This window comes from Pongo pygmaeus, chromosome 16 (assembly GCF_028885625.2).
Source record: "Pongo pygmaeus isolate AG05252 chromosome 16, NHGRI_mPonPyg2-v2.0_pri, whole genome shotgun sequence".
Classification (NCBI taxonomy): Eukaryota; Metazoa; Chordata; class Mammalia; order Primates; family Hominidae; genus Pongo; species Pongo pygmaeus.
In genome coordinates, this window is record NC_072389.2 from 74,677,196 (window position 1) to 74,692,818 (window position 15,623).

Sequence of the window (15,623 nt, forward strand, 5' to 3'; positions counted from 1 at the left end):
CCATCTCTCAGGTCCATCCCCATAGATGGCCTCTTGACTTGTCTCACCTCCTAAGCTCTGGTTTCCTGATCTCCCACTGCACTAATGGACTTTGTTCTACGCCTTACTGTCCTCTGTGGTTGCCAAGGCTACTTTGTTTCCTCCTATATACAACTCTATCCAATCCCTTCTCCAGTATTATTACCCCGGAGGATTGACATTGAGTCAGTTGTGCTGTGGCTGTCACTTCTGTTCCTCGGACTTGGTCCCTGCACCAGGAAAGAGGTTCTCGTCTTGTTCCCCTGTGTGCTGACCCTCTGCCTGTGCCATGATCCAAGTTGCCAGATCTATATCTCATCGTTTTGCTTGAGCCCCGGCCCTGCCTGATTCCTTTCTAAGTGTTCCTGTTGTATCATTTAGAATAGAGACTCTGTCTTGTCCTCAGTGTGAAAACTGTGTTCCCAGGGACTGGAGTCTTGTGGGAGCCCCAGTCCTTGGAGTCCAAGACTCCCTGCTGTCATGCCCAGCTAATGCCAAGTTATGGCTGCTAGGACCATCTTTGACTTCCAATCTGGGCTCTGATCCCTTGCCTGTCCATCTCATCTCTGGTCACTGGACTTTGTTTCCCTGCATGGACTTCCTGCTGCCATCTGTTGCTGGGTCTGACCAGAAATCTGCCATGTCTCACTGATTAATGCCAGAATAGGCCAACTGCTGTGACAAACAACCCCACGTCTCAGTAGCTTAACACAGTAACAGGTTTATTCTCATATCAGTCCAAGAGTTCGACAGTCTACCACAAGATGATTCGTGGACATGCTCCTTCCATCCAGTGGGCCCTCCATCTTCTAGGACCTTGGAATCTTTAACTGGTTCCTTTGTATCCAGCCAGCCAGTGGATGAGAGAGGCAAGACAGCAAAGGAGATAACAGGAGATTTTTTAGGGGCTGACCAAGAAGTGGTATTCATTGCTCTGACTTCATCATCACTGGTTAAAACTAGTACCTAACCTCACCTAGAAAATGAAGTCTTCCTGAGTGCCAGGGGAAAATGAAAAAATCTAGTGTACAAGTAGCATTGTCTCTGCTACGCAGTGGAACATCTGTTTTCTAAGTGCTATCTCTTTCCAACCCGGCCTATTTCTCCCCCTCCAGCTTATCATTCAGTCCAAAGTCTGGAAATGACTGGACTCCTGAGAAGACATTTCAGAAGTCACAGAAAATGGGGACCAGGGTTTTTGCCTTCCTACCACCTGAGCAGAAGGTGGATCCCAGGGGGAAGCCCCCCTAGGGAGAACCTCCAGCCCTACATAATCTTGCAAATTGGGATCTTTTTGACAAGTGGCAGCCTTTCATTTCTTCCAAGAAATATTCTTTTTCCTCTCCTGGGGACTTGTTCAGAGAAGAGATACTCAAGTGATAGGTGCTTTGCAAATATCTAGATGGAGGGGGAAAATGGCATGAGAAAAAATTTAGACAAAACAAGGTAGATCACCATGGAAACAATCTTTAGAACACACTGAGGAAAAGAAATCATTGTTAACATGGTTCATATTTTGCAGAGATATCCAATCACCAAATTCAATTTTAGACCTTTCAATCATGCTGCCTTCAAAATGCCAGGGTTTTTATGACCACAGAACATGCTGATTTTCTGGGATCCCTCCTCTTACTCATCTAAAAACCTTTAATGAAGATAATGCTTTAATTAAGGCAACTTACTGTTTCCCCATTGTTTAATTTGAAATCAATGAAAGGTCAAGTTACCATTAACACAGTGAGTTTGCTAAGCTATTTTAGAAGTATTTTTATTCTGACAGCAGAAGCTTATAAGAATATGGCAAAAATATTTAGTTGAAATGCGAACAAGGAAAATAGGAGGTTTGTCTTTTGTATGGCATGGTAAGAAAAAGAGAAACCATTCTTAGTTACTCAAAAGCAGTTTTTCTTACAATTTTCTGCCCTAATATATGTGAAAAAGTCTACAGGTATGGATGACTGTTGGTCAATAATAATGATTCAATATGGCCATTTAAACAAAACCTTTGGGTGTTGCTAATGAACAGTTTGTTCCAGGGGCTCCTAAAGAAATGTCAGAAGAAAAGCAGTGGCTTTTGCAAGGAGACCTCAGAGATGGAGGGTCACCACCATCTAGGTGCTGGGCTTCCACCTTGCAGGCACAGAAATGTAGTGTCTGCCCATGGTTATCTGCCCACCAGTCTCATGGGGCTTCATCCCTGTTCATTCTCCAGGTTCCCAGTCTTTCTGGGGAAAAGTTTCTCTCTCTCTCTTGTTATACACTTTGAAAGCAAGGATGTCTTTCTCATTGGAAGGCAAGGCCAGAGTTTTATTGGATAGTTCCAGGATAGCAAGTTACAAACTATGCATTCTGAGGCCTTTTGGAAAATTTATATGTATAGTGTATATGTTAGAGACAGGGTCTCACTTTGTCACCCAGGTTGGAGTGCAGTGGCACAATCATAGCTCACTGCAGCCTTGAACTCCTGTGATCCTCCCGCCTCAGCCTCCTCAGTAGCTGGAATTGCAGGTATGAACCACCATCCTTGGCTTGGAAAATGGATTTGTGCTCTGTTCTCTATTTTCCTTGGCCTTAGTCTTCTCAGTACATGATATGTGTGGGCTGAGGGAGAAAAGAGCCCAGTGTGCTTATGTGAAATAGAAGGCAAGTCTTGATAAAATTATGAGCTCTATTTCTTCCTTTCTCCCATTTCTTCCTACAAATATTTGATGAGCACGTACTATGTATTAGGTATTCTCTCTGGTGCCACTAGTATTTCTTTTGCGTGCATCTTTTCCCTCTCCGTAGCTTTTCTTCTTCCTACTTTAGGTATAATATTTCCTCCTGTCCTCCACTTCCCTGTGACCTCAAAACCTATTCTCAGGAAAGTTGAGCTGTGAGTTGTTTGCACTTTGGTGCGAATGTAAGTTGCTTTAATTTAATCTTCTGTTGTTGTATCAAATGATTCCCTGTTCAAGAAATTTTAGACATCAGTTTGCAAGCAGGGGAGATATTTTCAAAGTAGAAGCCCTTCTCCAAAACCTCAGAGTCACACCATCTGTTGACCACCTACTTGGAATATGCACGAGATTGGTCCTTTCCTTGGCTTTCTCGTATAATCAGAACAGATAATGGAATTGATCAACCTCAGAAAAACATGCCGACATTGCTATTAGGATAAAGTCCCAAAGCCTTTTCCATAGCACACAAGACCCTGCATAATCCTGCCTCCTACCTAACTCTTTAGACTCTTTCTTTGTCATTGGAGGAAAGCCACATTGGAATTTTGTCAGATCTTTGATCAAAATACCATCTAATCTTAGCATGCTTCTGCTTGGAGTGTTCTGCTTGTCAACTTCCTTCACCATGCTAACTCCTACTCCTGCTTCACGTCTCATCTTGGATGTTACTTCTTCTGACAAGCATTCACTGACTCTCAGGGATCTAATGAGACTGGGATTAGGCCCCCTGATACATGATCTGATAGCATCATAATTTTATCATTTTTTCTTTTTTTAAAAAATTATACTTTAAGTTCTGGGATACATGTGCAGAATGTGCAGGTTTGTTACACAGGTATACATGTGCCATGGTGGTTTGCTGCACCCATCAACCTGTCATCTACATTAGGTATTTCTCCTAATGCTATCCCTCCCCTAGCCCCCCACCCCCTGACAGGCCCTGGTGTGTGATGTTCCCCTCCCTGTGTCCATGTGTTCTCATTGTTCAACTCCCACTTGAGTGAGAACCTGTGGTGTTTGGTTTTCTGTTCTTGTGTTAGTTTGCTGAGAATGATGGCTTCCAGCTTCATCCACGTCTCTGCCAAGGACATGAACTCATCCTTTTTAATGGCTACATAGTATTCCATGGTGTACATGTGCCACATTTTCTTCATCCAGTCTATCATTGATGGGCATTTGAGCACCAGTAATTTTCATAGCACTTCTCATAGTTGTGCTTAGTTATTTATTTCACAGAAGTATACTTCATTAATTTTAGTCTTCACACTGTCTTGTCTATTATTTTGTATCAAACATCTATCAGAGTGCTGGGCTTATGGTAAATATCTGTGGAATGTATACATAACCAATCTTAAATACTAAATCTCTAAGTCAAAACTTCATCAAGAGTCCCCTTGCAGTTTGGTAATAAGCTGATTAGCTCTGCCTTGCTGAGTGGTCACCTACTGTGAAGGTAATTCCATCTTGGACAGAATCTGTACTCGGGTTGTGCCCTCATTGTCTCATGTCTAGGATTTCCCCACTTCAGCTCGTGAGATCATACCAGATTAATCTTCCCCTAAACTCTGGTTTGACCAGGTCATTCTTCTGCTCAAAAGCCTCTGATGGATTGGAGTTGGCTACAGAATAAAGTTCAGACTCTACAGAATAAAGTTCAGACTCCACCTGGCCTTCTTTAAGCCCTTTTATATGTTGATCCTGACCTCTATTTCTATATTAACTTCCTTTCTAAGATGAATTGTTCCTTCCATCAGACATTTTTACTCACTGACTTTAAGCTTTTGTTTACATTATTTTCTCTACCCAGAAGCACCTCCTGTCCTTCTGTTTATAAAACTCATATTCCATCTTCTGAGAGAACAACTCATATTCTGAGAGAACAACTCATATTCCATCTTCTCTGTGCAATAGTCTCAGGCCACTAGTGTTAGGACTCTTTCAGGTGCAAGTGGTGAGACTGATCTCAAATTGCTCTAAGTAAAAAAGAGAACTTACTGTTAATACATGCAGGGTACTGTGTATTTCGAATTTTCCTTTAGTCTGCATGAGTTCTCCCCCAACCCCCACAAAGGAAAATGGAGATATTTTACCTATTCCTATGATAACAGTATCTCAGTTTTCCTTTGTGGAACCACCCACGTCTCATGCTCCATTCATGCAGTTCCATGAGGCTGACCCCACCCATGGACTCCAGGAGTGGAAGTTTTTTCTATCTCTGGGGGAAGTCCTCTCTCCATCTGCTTCCTTCTTCCTACAGCTTCTGGCACGATCTGTAGCTTATACTTGCATTCTTACACGTAGGAGTCATCCAATAAGTATTTGTTCATTGTATTTCAGAATGAGGGGTTGAGGGAAGGGTGGAAGACTCAGATTTTCTCTGGGATTGTGTAGTTCAAAAACTTAAATTTGCCCTCACTGCTAAAGGAAATCGAGGGTCAACACATCTGTGTTATGGCATTTGAATCATGGAGATCCAAATGTATCTCAAATGTATTTTCTTAGCTATAAGTTATCTCCTGGTCAATTTGGAAATCATTCAACTCTTTGTATGTATGGCCATCTATATGGCTCTTATATATGTAAAATGAAGTTATACAGGCAATGTACATAACTCAGCCAGCTGGTCTCCTTTTTATGGGGATTTTCCTCATTTTTAATTTAATAAAGAAATCATTCTTTCACTGAATTTTAATTCACAATGATAAGACTTCAGAAATATAGTATTATATTCAGAAAGAATTTCAATCTTCTTGCTGTCAAACACCTCTTGCTCTCACATGGGCACTTTAATGTTGTCAGGATGTAAATTATATTTTGACAGAGTCCTTATAGATGGAATTTTCAACTTTTTATTCTTAGCTAATATGGGTGGGTAAGAGGATGTTTGAGTTTTCTCCTCTGTTTTCATAAAAACATACTTTCCCACAAGACTAGATGAAAATAGTCTGGTTGTGAAGCATTCTAAGCTTTGGAGAGAGAAAGTTTTCTCTGCTCCTCAAGACCTACTGTTAACTATCTCCAAATGGCTCCACGGTTATTGTTATCTCTAATTGCTGTGATGCTTTGAAGAGTCTGAAGGCACTGGAATCGTTTCCACCAAGAAATGGTTTCTTCTACTTACTTTTGGTGCAGTTCCACTTGAGTTTCCGATGTAAAGAGTTATGGCTACAGAGCCATTGTCCCTTGCTCTTTACATAATGTTAGGGCCTGATGATTAGAAGGATGTAAGTTTTTACCTCTTTTGTGCAGGAGTAAGAGTAGACTGAACTACGCTCAACACTTGTATTAGCTATCTATTGCTATGTAAAAAGTGATTCCAACATGAAGTAGCTTCATAATAAACGTGTTCAACAATAAACATGTATTATCTCACACATTTTCTGTGTGGAATCCGGGAGAGGTTTAGCTGGGTGGTTCTGGCTCAGGATGTCTCATGAAGTTATGTTAAAGTGTTGGCCTGGGGCTGTAGTCATCCGAAGGCTTTGCTGGGGCTGGACTGGGGTTTTCAAGATGGCTCATTCACATGGGTATTGGCTGGAAGCCTAAGTTTCTTGCTCATGGAGACCCCTGCTTGAAGGCATGGCAGCTGGCTTCCTCCAGAATGAGTGATCAAAGAGAGAGACCAAGGAAGAAGCTGCAATGCCTCTTATGGCCTTGCCTCAAAAGCAGTCACTTTGTCCATATTCTACTTGCTAGAAGTGAGTCACTAGGTGTAGCCCATACTCAGGGTGAGGGGAATTGAGGCCTACTTTTTGAGAGATGGTATATCAAATAATTTGGGGACATATTTTTAAACTGCCACTGTTCTTTTGATTTCCCTCCTTTATGATTGGCTATCTGCAAAACACAAACAGATGAACAAACCAACCAAGGTCAGGGGTTTAGTCTGGAGTCAGCAAATGGACAGATAAGTACTGTTCCCTCAGTCTTGGGGTAATTTACACAGAATTTCATGCTTCCAACCTAACAAAATAGGTGGTCCCCAAAGCTCTAAAAAGATGAAGTGGAAATTCGGTCTGACAGAGCCAGATTTTCAAACAATACTGGCTTCTGTGCCCTTGTGAATATGCAGTGGCCAGGAGGTAGCTTTACTCTGGGAGTGCTCAGAGAATGGGACACCAGGAAGGCTTCTGAACAGGGATAGAACTGCTTGGCTGTGCTCACTTAGACTAATAGGTCAGAATGCAGGCAGCAGATGGTAAGACCTGAGTAAGAAGCTAGCTAGTTCTGTTCTGCAGGTTGGCAAAGGCCAGTCACAGATGGCGACAGTGAGGCTACAAGTAGATCCCAGTTCTGGGATCAAGCGAGTGCCAAAGCCTCACACTAAAATTATCTGCAGCACTGCTGAGAGACGTGCAGGATCCATAGGCAGAATTCTAGGCTTGGATAGCTAAAACAGAGACCATAGTGGTTCTGGCCCCTTGGTGGCTCTAAGTGCAAAACATGAGGAAGGGAGCGCTTGGTACCAGATGGAGAGGTTGCGGGAACAGAGCATGACTGTCAGACCACAGAGTGAAACATCGCACCATAAAGACAGATGGCGAGAGGGGTGCCCCCCTCCGTGGCGGCTCACTGCCTTTTGAGTACTCTTACTGCCTGTGTACCCTTCAAATGGGCCTCTCCAAAAGCTTCTACTTCCAAAGCATTTTTATCTAGAAGTCAAATGTAAGTGTTTCAAGCTTGATTCCAGGCTGAGAGCACTTCATAGCTTTTCTATTTTCTCACATTTAGAGACTACCAGGTTTCTGATGTACTTATTAACAAGGGAATCATAAAATGGTGTAATTTATGAAACTGAGCATTGGAGAAAAGGATAGAATCTTTCCAGTACATTCTTGCTATTAAGACACCCGTGCAAGGGCAGAGGGGGTGGGAAACATAGAAAATGCACATATCTATACTTCAAGATATAGATCAACTCTACATGTCATTACGCTACCAAGAAATTCAGTGGCTCTGCTGCTACCACCTTTAGATGCAGACAGGTAGGGCTTCCCTTTAAAGGCTCTGCTCTGGCTCTTCCTCAGCTGTGCTCCTACATCTGAGGAGTCCATTAAGCCAAGAAATATGTCCACCTGGAGGTGACTGTACCCCTTCAGACCTCACATCAGGTACCCAGGAGCCAGTATTCCCTGCCCAAATGGCCCTGAGCCACTTCCAGAGCATGCATGGGCTTCTCCCCTAGATCCTGAGATATGCACCCCTGGACCTGTGGAATAGCCAAGAAATGACTGTTTTGGAGGGGGGAAAGTGAAGACAGAGCTTGGACATGTGGGCTAGTGTGTCCATGGAGTGGAGGGTACCTGGCACTGTAGGGCTGAAGGGGCCATGGGAAGCAAAGGGTAAAGGCTGCTCCATGTGGGGAACAGCTCTCTCTGACCTGCCTTGTTCCAGCAAGGAGCTCTGAGAAGTCTCAGAATTCTCAATTCAAACTGGGTCTTCCAAGTTGTTATGAAAGTTTATTTGTCAAGGTGAAAGGACAGAATGCTTTTAGTACTCCATTTGTTAGCTTTTTAACTTTTACATATTTAGACATTTGGTATGTGGGTCTCCATGTGTAGCCTTCTCATGGTCCCTACAAATATTAAAATTGGTCCCGGCTCCCCACTTAATATGGAATCCAAGTCAAATCGGCTTGGCCTGATTTTTAAGGCCTTTTACTATTTGATTGTTCTCTAATCTTACCTCTCGCTACTCTTCTGCAGGAATCTTCTATCTGTCAAACCTGTAGACCTACAGCCCAGGCTCAGCCCACATCCTTTTCTCTGTGCTCAGTTTCACATTATTTTTCTCCTCTGAAAGCTCTCCGTTTCTGCCTTGCATTTATATGGCCAACGTAGTGTTTCATTATGACCCAGCTCAAGCCTCACAGCCATGTCTCCTCCTCTGGACTCTTCTAACAGCTTTTGTCTCAGCCACTTATTGGCACTCAAAGTGTGCAACTGTGTGTGGCCATTTTTCATATTATGCACAAGGTGTGGCTATAAGATAAGGAGACACAAATATGCAAGTTTTCAAACCAGGACAAGGGACAGGGAAAAAAAAAAAGAAGAGTTGCCAAAGAATCAGGAGAATGTAGTTAAGCAGCTACTAAGGGAAGAGATGTCAGCATTGTCAATAAGCTGAGAGAGGTCATGAGAAAGACACCCCAAAATAGACCATTCTTCTAGGAGGAAAGAGGTCTTTTGTAACCATTGAGAGAATAGCAGATTGTGTGAGCAAAAGCAACGCTGTAGTGGGAAAAATAAGAGATGAGAAAGTGGAGACAGCAAATATACTTTTATTTATTTATTTAGAGACAGGGCCTCAATCTGTGGCCCAGGCTGGAGTGCAGTGGCTTGGTCACAGTACGCTGCAGCCTCAACCTCCCACACTCAAGCGATCATCCCATCTCAGCACCCCGCCTCCCCCACTGCGAATAGCTGGGAGTATAGGTGTGTGCCACCACACCCGGCTAATTTTTTATTTTTATTTTTTGCAGATAGGGGAGTCTCATTACGTTCCCAGACTGGTTTCAAACTCCTGGCCTCAAGCAATCCTCCCACCTTGGCCTCCCAAGGTGCTGGGATTACAGGCATGAGCCACAGTGCCCAGCAGCAAACATAATGTTTCTCAAGAAGTGTGATTCCTAGGAGAAAGGAGAAGGTAGTTTGGGTGGAAGAGATTGGGTGGCTTTGTTCTGTTCAAAGGATGGGCGAGACTATGTTTGTGGGAGAAAGATTTAGGTTAGAGGAAGAAATTAATAATGGGGAAAGAAAGAATAGCTGAATAAAATCTGGGAATGGCTGGGATCCAGGGCACAGGTGCAAGATTTAACCTTGAGGAGAAAGGGCACTTCTTGCTGTGGGTAAGGGAGTGAAGAGGGTAAGATGAATGAAGGTACAGGATAGGCATAATAATGAAGAGACTGGATTTAAGTGTGAAGCCACTGGCTCCCATTATAGAGGAAAGGCTAGGAAAGCCGAGTTTTCTGGGGCCAGGTCCAGATTTCATATATTTAAGTATAACAGTCTTGATTCATTCCTTTCACCTTATTCAGTGCCCCGGGTGTGCCAAACACTACTGGGCACTGGGGTCTACAAAGGTACGACTTGTCATGTAATTTTGGAATTTGTTATGTTGGTAACTCGAGATTTGCATATATTTAAGTATAACAGACTTAATTCATTCCTTTCACATTATTCAGTGCCCTGGGTGTGCCAAATACTACTGGGCACTGGGGTCTATAAAGGTACGACTTTTCATTAATTTTGGAATTTGTTATGTTGGTAACTCGAGATTTGCTTTTCACTCCTCCGGAAGGCTGTACGTAGAAATAAATAGTCATCAGACGAGTCCTTTGTCAGACCAGATGTCCTGGGTTGGGGTTTGGAAAACATGGGCATCTTAACAATGGTGCCCTGTTTGAGGTGGAGAGGGAGGAGAGGCCCAAATCGGGAAAAGGAATTAAATGGAGGTTTAGACGCGGGTAACCGGAGTAGGTGGGCCTTCAACCTGGAAGATGGGAATCCCCTGCGCACTTCGGGAAGCGCTGTAACCAAGGGTAACCGCACCTCGGTTTACACCGGTGTGAAGACCAGCCTCTTCCCCAAACCAGGTGTATCTACGGCGGCCTAGCAGGACCAGACACAAGCCAAGCACGTCACGTCATTCGAGCTACCTTACTGCGAACGTCCACTGCCTCCTACTACTTCTGGTCACTACTACCTTTGCTCACAGTTTATTAAAGAGGAGCTGAGAAGAGGAGGGGCGGGGCGGAGAAGGGGCGGGGAGAATCACCTTTCCTTTTTTACAACTGGTCGTAGTAGACTCCGAGTCCTGCCGCCCGTCCTGCCGCCGACAGGCTGCCAGGACTGTCACTCGAGGAGCTACCGCTACCGCCCCCCGCCGTGGCCCCGCCCCTTGCCGTGGCTGGGATCTCGCGGGAAGAGCTGCGGGCACGGCGGTGGCTGGGTCTCCCGGCTGCGCGCGGAGCGGGAGGGCTCTCCTCACACAAGCGCTTCCTTGCCGAGAGGCTGGAGCTGCGGTACCGCAGGCCTGAGCTACCCCTTCTCTGCTGTCTCCTTCTCTTCCTCAGGGCTCCCGTGTCTGCTCGCCCTCCGACGCTGCTCAGGTTAGAAAGCCCGGAGCGCGTCTCCGCTGAGGAGCGGTCGGGGAGCGGGGACACGGAGCAGCCGGAGCAGGCGGGCTCCTGACGGGGGCGGCTCCGGGGGCTGCGTGGCGCTGCCTGGTGGGCGCGAGGCTTGGCGGGGTTTGGGAGTGTGGGGGGCGAGGAGGCGGTGCAGTGGGATCCGGGCGCGGGCGCCCAAGGGCGGTGTAGCGGGTGCCGGAGCTCCCGAGGTGAGGGGGCAATGTATTAGGGATCCTGGGGGCTCTTCCGGCTTGGGGTGGGGGTGGGTGGCGGCACACGGAGTCCTAGGTCTTTGACGTCGAGGGAGATTTATCAGGGTCTTGAGCTTCTTTGAGGTGGTGTAGCGGGGTTCCGGGACAAGGGGTCTTTTTATCCGGGTCCCGAGCTCTTTGGGGCAGAGAATGCGGTTTAGCAGGGTTTACACCGGTGTAAACCTTGTCTCTGGAGGCAGATCATCAGGGTCTTGGGGGTTCTTTGAGCGGGCGTGGGCGTCCGTTTCGCATTGCTGGGATGAAGAAGCAGTGTGTCCGGGAGAGGGGTCTGTTCATCGGTGTCTCCGGGTGAGAGAGCGATGTATCCGTTCCTCTGGGGCCGGGGCTGCCTTGGGGGATTGTTGGGGGCTGAGGGTGTACAGCGGCGACCAGCGTCTGTGCCAGGGTTTCTGCTTTGCCCGGAGCGGGGCGGTAACTTGGCATGGTCTCCAGTCTTTTGGGGGCGACGGGGCGAGTTAGCTGGCCCCCGGGCAATCTCTCGGAGTGGGCGCGGCTCCGCGGGCGCTGGGTCCGCTGAGGGCGGGAGAGGGCTTTAGTGCTACCGCGCAGGCTGGGCAGCATCCTGAAACGTTTTTGTTAAGGTCTCCTTCTCTCTGGATGAGATTTACTCAATGCTTAGTTGGAGGATTGATCGGTGTTGTTGCCTAGTTGAAGAAGCAGTGCGTTTGTTCTGCAGTTTTCTTTTCTCTGCCCCGGGATCCCTGTGGGGGCGCGCTGGTCTCGCTGGAGCTCCGGGAGCTAGAGTGGCAGCACCTTAGGTGGGCGTTTGGTCTGCAGGTTCTTTAGGAGGCCAGTGTCCGCATGTTGAGCGTGGATACAGCTCCTGAGCAACTGGAATCTGTTGAGGGTGGGGAAGACTGTGATTTTGGCTTGCTTTCCTAGGTGGTGGTCTGCTTTGCTCATCCTGCATTATTAGATCTGTTCTGAAGTCTTGCCTGAGTGAGTATTAGGCAGTCGGATAGTGCTGGGAAGCGTGTTCTGTCTCTGGCTTCTTTCTGTCCTTTGAAAAGCATTTGTAGAGAGGGATCACGTCAAATTCAGCCTCCAGAAAACAATGGAATTTGAAATCCCAAAGCTAGAACTCTGCAAAAGCGTTTTCTGTGACCTGTAAGGATGGTTAATTGAGCTTTTTTAGAGAATTCTGCTTAACAATTTCATTGTATTGTAAAAGTGTATTTAGCCTTGGATATTACAGAGGTTTTGGTAACTAGCGTAGGCGTAGGTGGGATTTAAATAAAATGACTTGTATGTATGTGTATTGGTTAAAAAAAAAACAACAGCGTATAGGTCAGAAAGCCTATGTGTTTGCCTGACATTTCTTTTGGTTAGTTACGCTATCACAGAGGCCTGTATATGAAATTTAATGGGGCAGGCAGTGAAGTCCGTACTCAGAGCTGTTCTGTAAATATGTAATCTGAGGTTAACAGACAAATTTGAGTATACCAAAGCAAATAATTTTGCCTGCCTTAGTCTTTTTCTTCGTGTCAGTTTTTTTTTTTTTCTTGTTTTTTGGTTTGTTTCTTTTGAAACAGGGACTTATTCCGCCTTCCAGGCTGGATTGTAGCATCGCTACCATGGCTCACTGCAGCCTCGACCTCCAAAGCTCAAGCAGCCCTCCCTGTTCAGCTTCGCATCCCCACCCCCAGTAGAGTAGCTGGAACTACATGCATGTGCCACCACGCCTCACTAATTTTATTTATTTATTTATTCAATTAATTAAAGACAAGGTCTTGCACTGTTGCCCAGTCTGGTCTTGAACTCCTGGCCTGAAGTGATCCTTCAGCCTCAGCCTCCCAAAGTACTGGGATTTAGAGGCGTGAGTCACCATGCCAGGCCTCTTAGATACAATTTTTTTTAAAAGATGTCATTTTTTCTGATCTTAGAACCAGACAGATTAGGGATAATGTACTTAATTTTGGAATTTTACATCATTTTGAAAAACAAAGGAATCCCGCACAGCAACATTTAACACTTTGAAGGGGTTAAAATAAGTTTTGTTGTTGTTGTTATTCAGACCAGAATACCTAGTTGACATTTACAGCTATCACAACTGATTGCTTGAGCAGATATTTGGTTGTAATGACAGCCCCCAAACCTGTAAGCAGATCTTATTTTTCCTATTTTTGAGAGAAAGACAAAGAACAAATTAAGCAGATTTCAGAAACTTTTTTTTTTTTTTCTGAAAAGCAGCTTTCATCATTTCTAAGTAAGGCATAGACTGATAAGTCAACACATATTTGATTATCTGCTAGGTGTCACAGCTCTGGAGGTACACTGATTAAAGCTGTCATGTGACTTTCCCCTTTAAGTCCAGAGAGAGGAAGAAAACAAATAAATACAGTTAAAAATTGTGATACTGCTAAGGAAGAAATACACAAGGAACTTAAGATTCAGCTCTCTTTTTTTTTAGTAACCCCTGAATGATGATACAATTGATGTGTGTTGTGATAATCAGAAACCAAGCAAAATAGTTAACTGCCTTCTGAATTAGTAAAGAAAGATTAAATTACGATCAGTAGAGTTTTAGGTGTTAAATGTATGTTGACTCTTTGTAGATGCTTGTGCTACGTAAGCATACAAAAGTCTGTAAGGATACACATCAGACTTAAGGAGGGAGTTGCAGAGGCATAGAAGAGAGCGGTTTAGTTTTATAGTTTCATATTACTTGAATCTATTTCAATGAGCAGATATTACTTTTAAGTACAAGTTAGAGAAACCCCAAAATTAAAACATTTCAGTCACTATGCAAATGGTGAAATGTACAGTATTTATAAGGCTTTTGTCAGTGTTGCCACTTGCACCCGTGTATACTAATGAAGGAAAAGGGTGTTTCAAGTATCTGAAAATTATAAGGGTGTGCAGGGTGGGGTGGGTAGCATAACAAAGTAAGAAAAGACATAGACCTAAGTAAAATGTTAAAACATGTTAAGGTTGTTGGATATTTAATTATGTAAAGATAAATTAATTTTAGGACTTTGTTTTATCAAATTTAATTGTTTCCTGAGTTTGAAAAAGGAAGTTTTTAGATTTCCTAGAGGAGAATAGGGTGGGGGAATAGGTATTCTTATTGTGGTACAGACTTCAGGAAGTTTCTTTTTGTGAAACATATACACATCTGATAGATATATTTTGCTTGTGAAGCATACGAACCATACAAGTAATTTTATAGTTTCATTATTACACTGCTGAAAATGACAGTACCAAAGTGTCTTTTGAATTATCATTCAGAGTTCTAGAATCATAAATATGATATACTAAAGCAGTTTCTAGAAAGGAAATCGTAAGACATGAATTCCAGTCTTCACTGTGCTACTCATGGTGTGTCCTTGGATAATTCCTTAATCTTTCAGGGCCCCAGTTTTCATATATACATATATGAATTATACTTACATACATTTTATATATAATATATACTTTTGCTTTAATATATACGTATACGACATATGTGTATGTTGTTATATACATAGTCGTATATGTATATAATATGTATAATATATAAAATATGTGTATAAAAAGATATACATATACACACACAGTTTTTAGTTGCAAGTCTGAAGTATTATATGTACAAAAAGGAAGAGATACCTTAAGAGTAGCTAGTTCTCAAGATACAACTAGTTCCGTGTAATTTTTACATATTATACCTAATTTTAGAAGCCTCTTTTTAAAGATACATGGCAAGTATTTAATTCCAGAATATAGATTCATGAAGGTGAATGATTTTCTTTGGATAATTTAGCTTTATCTGTTAAAGCATTATTATTTTTAGTTCCGATCCCTGGTTCTGTAGTAGATTATCTATATAATAATATGTCCTTACTTAACTCTGGATATAGAATGAGGTCTCTAGTGGTTGCCTCCAGACTTGACCCCCTTTAATCCATCCTTACATTACTGCCAAGGTGATTTTTCTGAAGTGCAGATCTATTCATTGCTTCTTTTCTTGTTTCTTTTCTCTTTTCTTTCTCTTTCTTTCTTTCTTAGAAATGTTACTGAGATTTATTTCTTTATCTTTCAACTTTTCTTTTAAGTTCAGGGGCACATGTGCAGAATGGGCAGGTTTGTGACACAGGTAAACATGTGCCATGGTGATTTACTGCACAGATCATCCCATCACCCAGGTATAAAGCCCAGCATCCACTAGCTATTCTTCTCTTCCTGATGCTCTCTCTCCCTGCCCTTCTTTCTTAAGGCCCATACTTTATCAGCCCAACTCTCTATCGTTACAAGGCCTTTCATCATCTGGCTAATCTTATGCATTTCCCCCACCATAAATCTAAAGCTGCACTTGTACTAATACGAGCAGTTTACTGAATGAGCCATACTGTTTCCTGACTCAGAGCCTTCACATATGTTCTCTCCACTGTTTAGGATGTCTTTCCTTCTCTTGTCGTGCTGGCAAAGTCTACTGATTTTTTAAGATACAACGTAAGCACTGTCTGCTTTTTTTTTTTTTTAGTTCTTTTTTAGTTACCATTTTTT

The 15,623-nt window shown here is 43.5% G+C and overlaps 1 protein-coding gene and 1 pseudogene across 2 annotated transcripts in view; both read left to right on the top strand.

Moving 5' to 3' along the window:
- The first annotated feature begins 10,624 nt into the window (after positions 1–10,624).
- The window catches only part of GLCE (glucuronic acid epimerase), a 126,939-nt gene continuing 121,940 nt past the window's right edge, over positions 10,625–15,623 (top strand). The window contains exon 1 of one of the 2 annotated variants that reach the window (XM_054451587.2): positions 10,625–10,851. The gene's annotated coding sequence lies outside the window, so the exon portion shown is untranslated. The remainder of the gene's footprint in view (positions 10,852–15,623) is intronic. The other variant, XM_063652705.1, reaches the window with a different exon arrangement.
- LOC129013861 (histone-lysine N-methyltransferase SETMAR-like) overlaps positions 10,721–15,623 on the top strand; it is a 36,637-nt pseudogene continuing 31,734 nt past the window's right edge.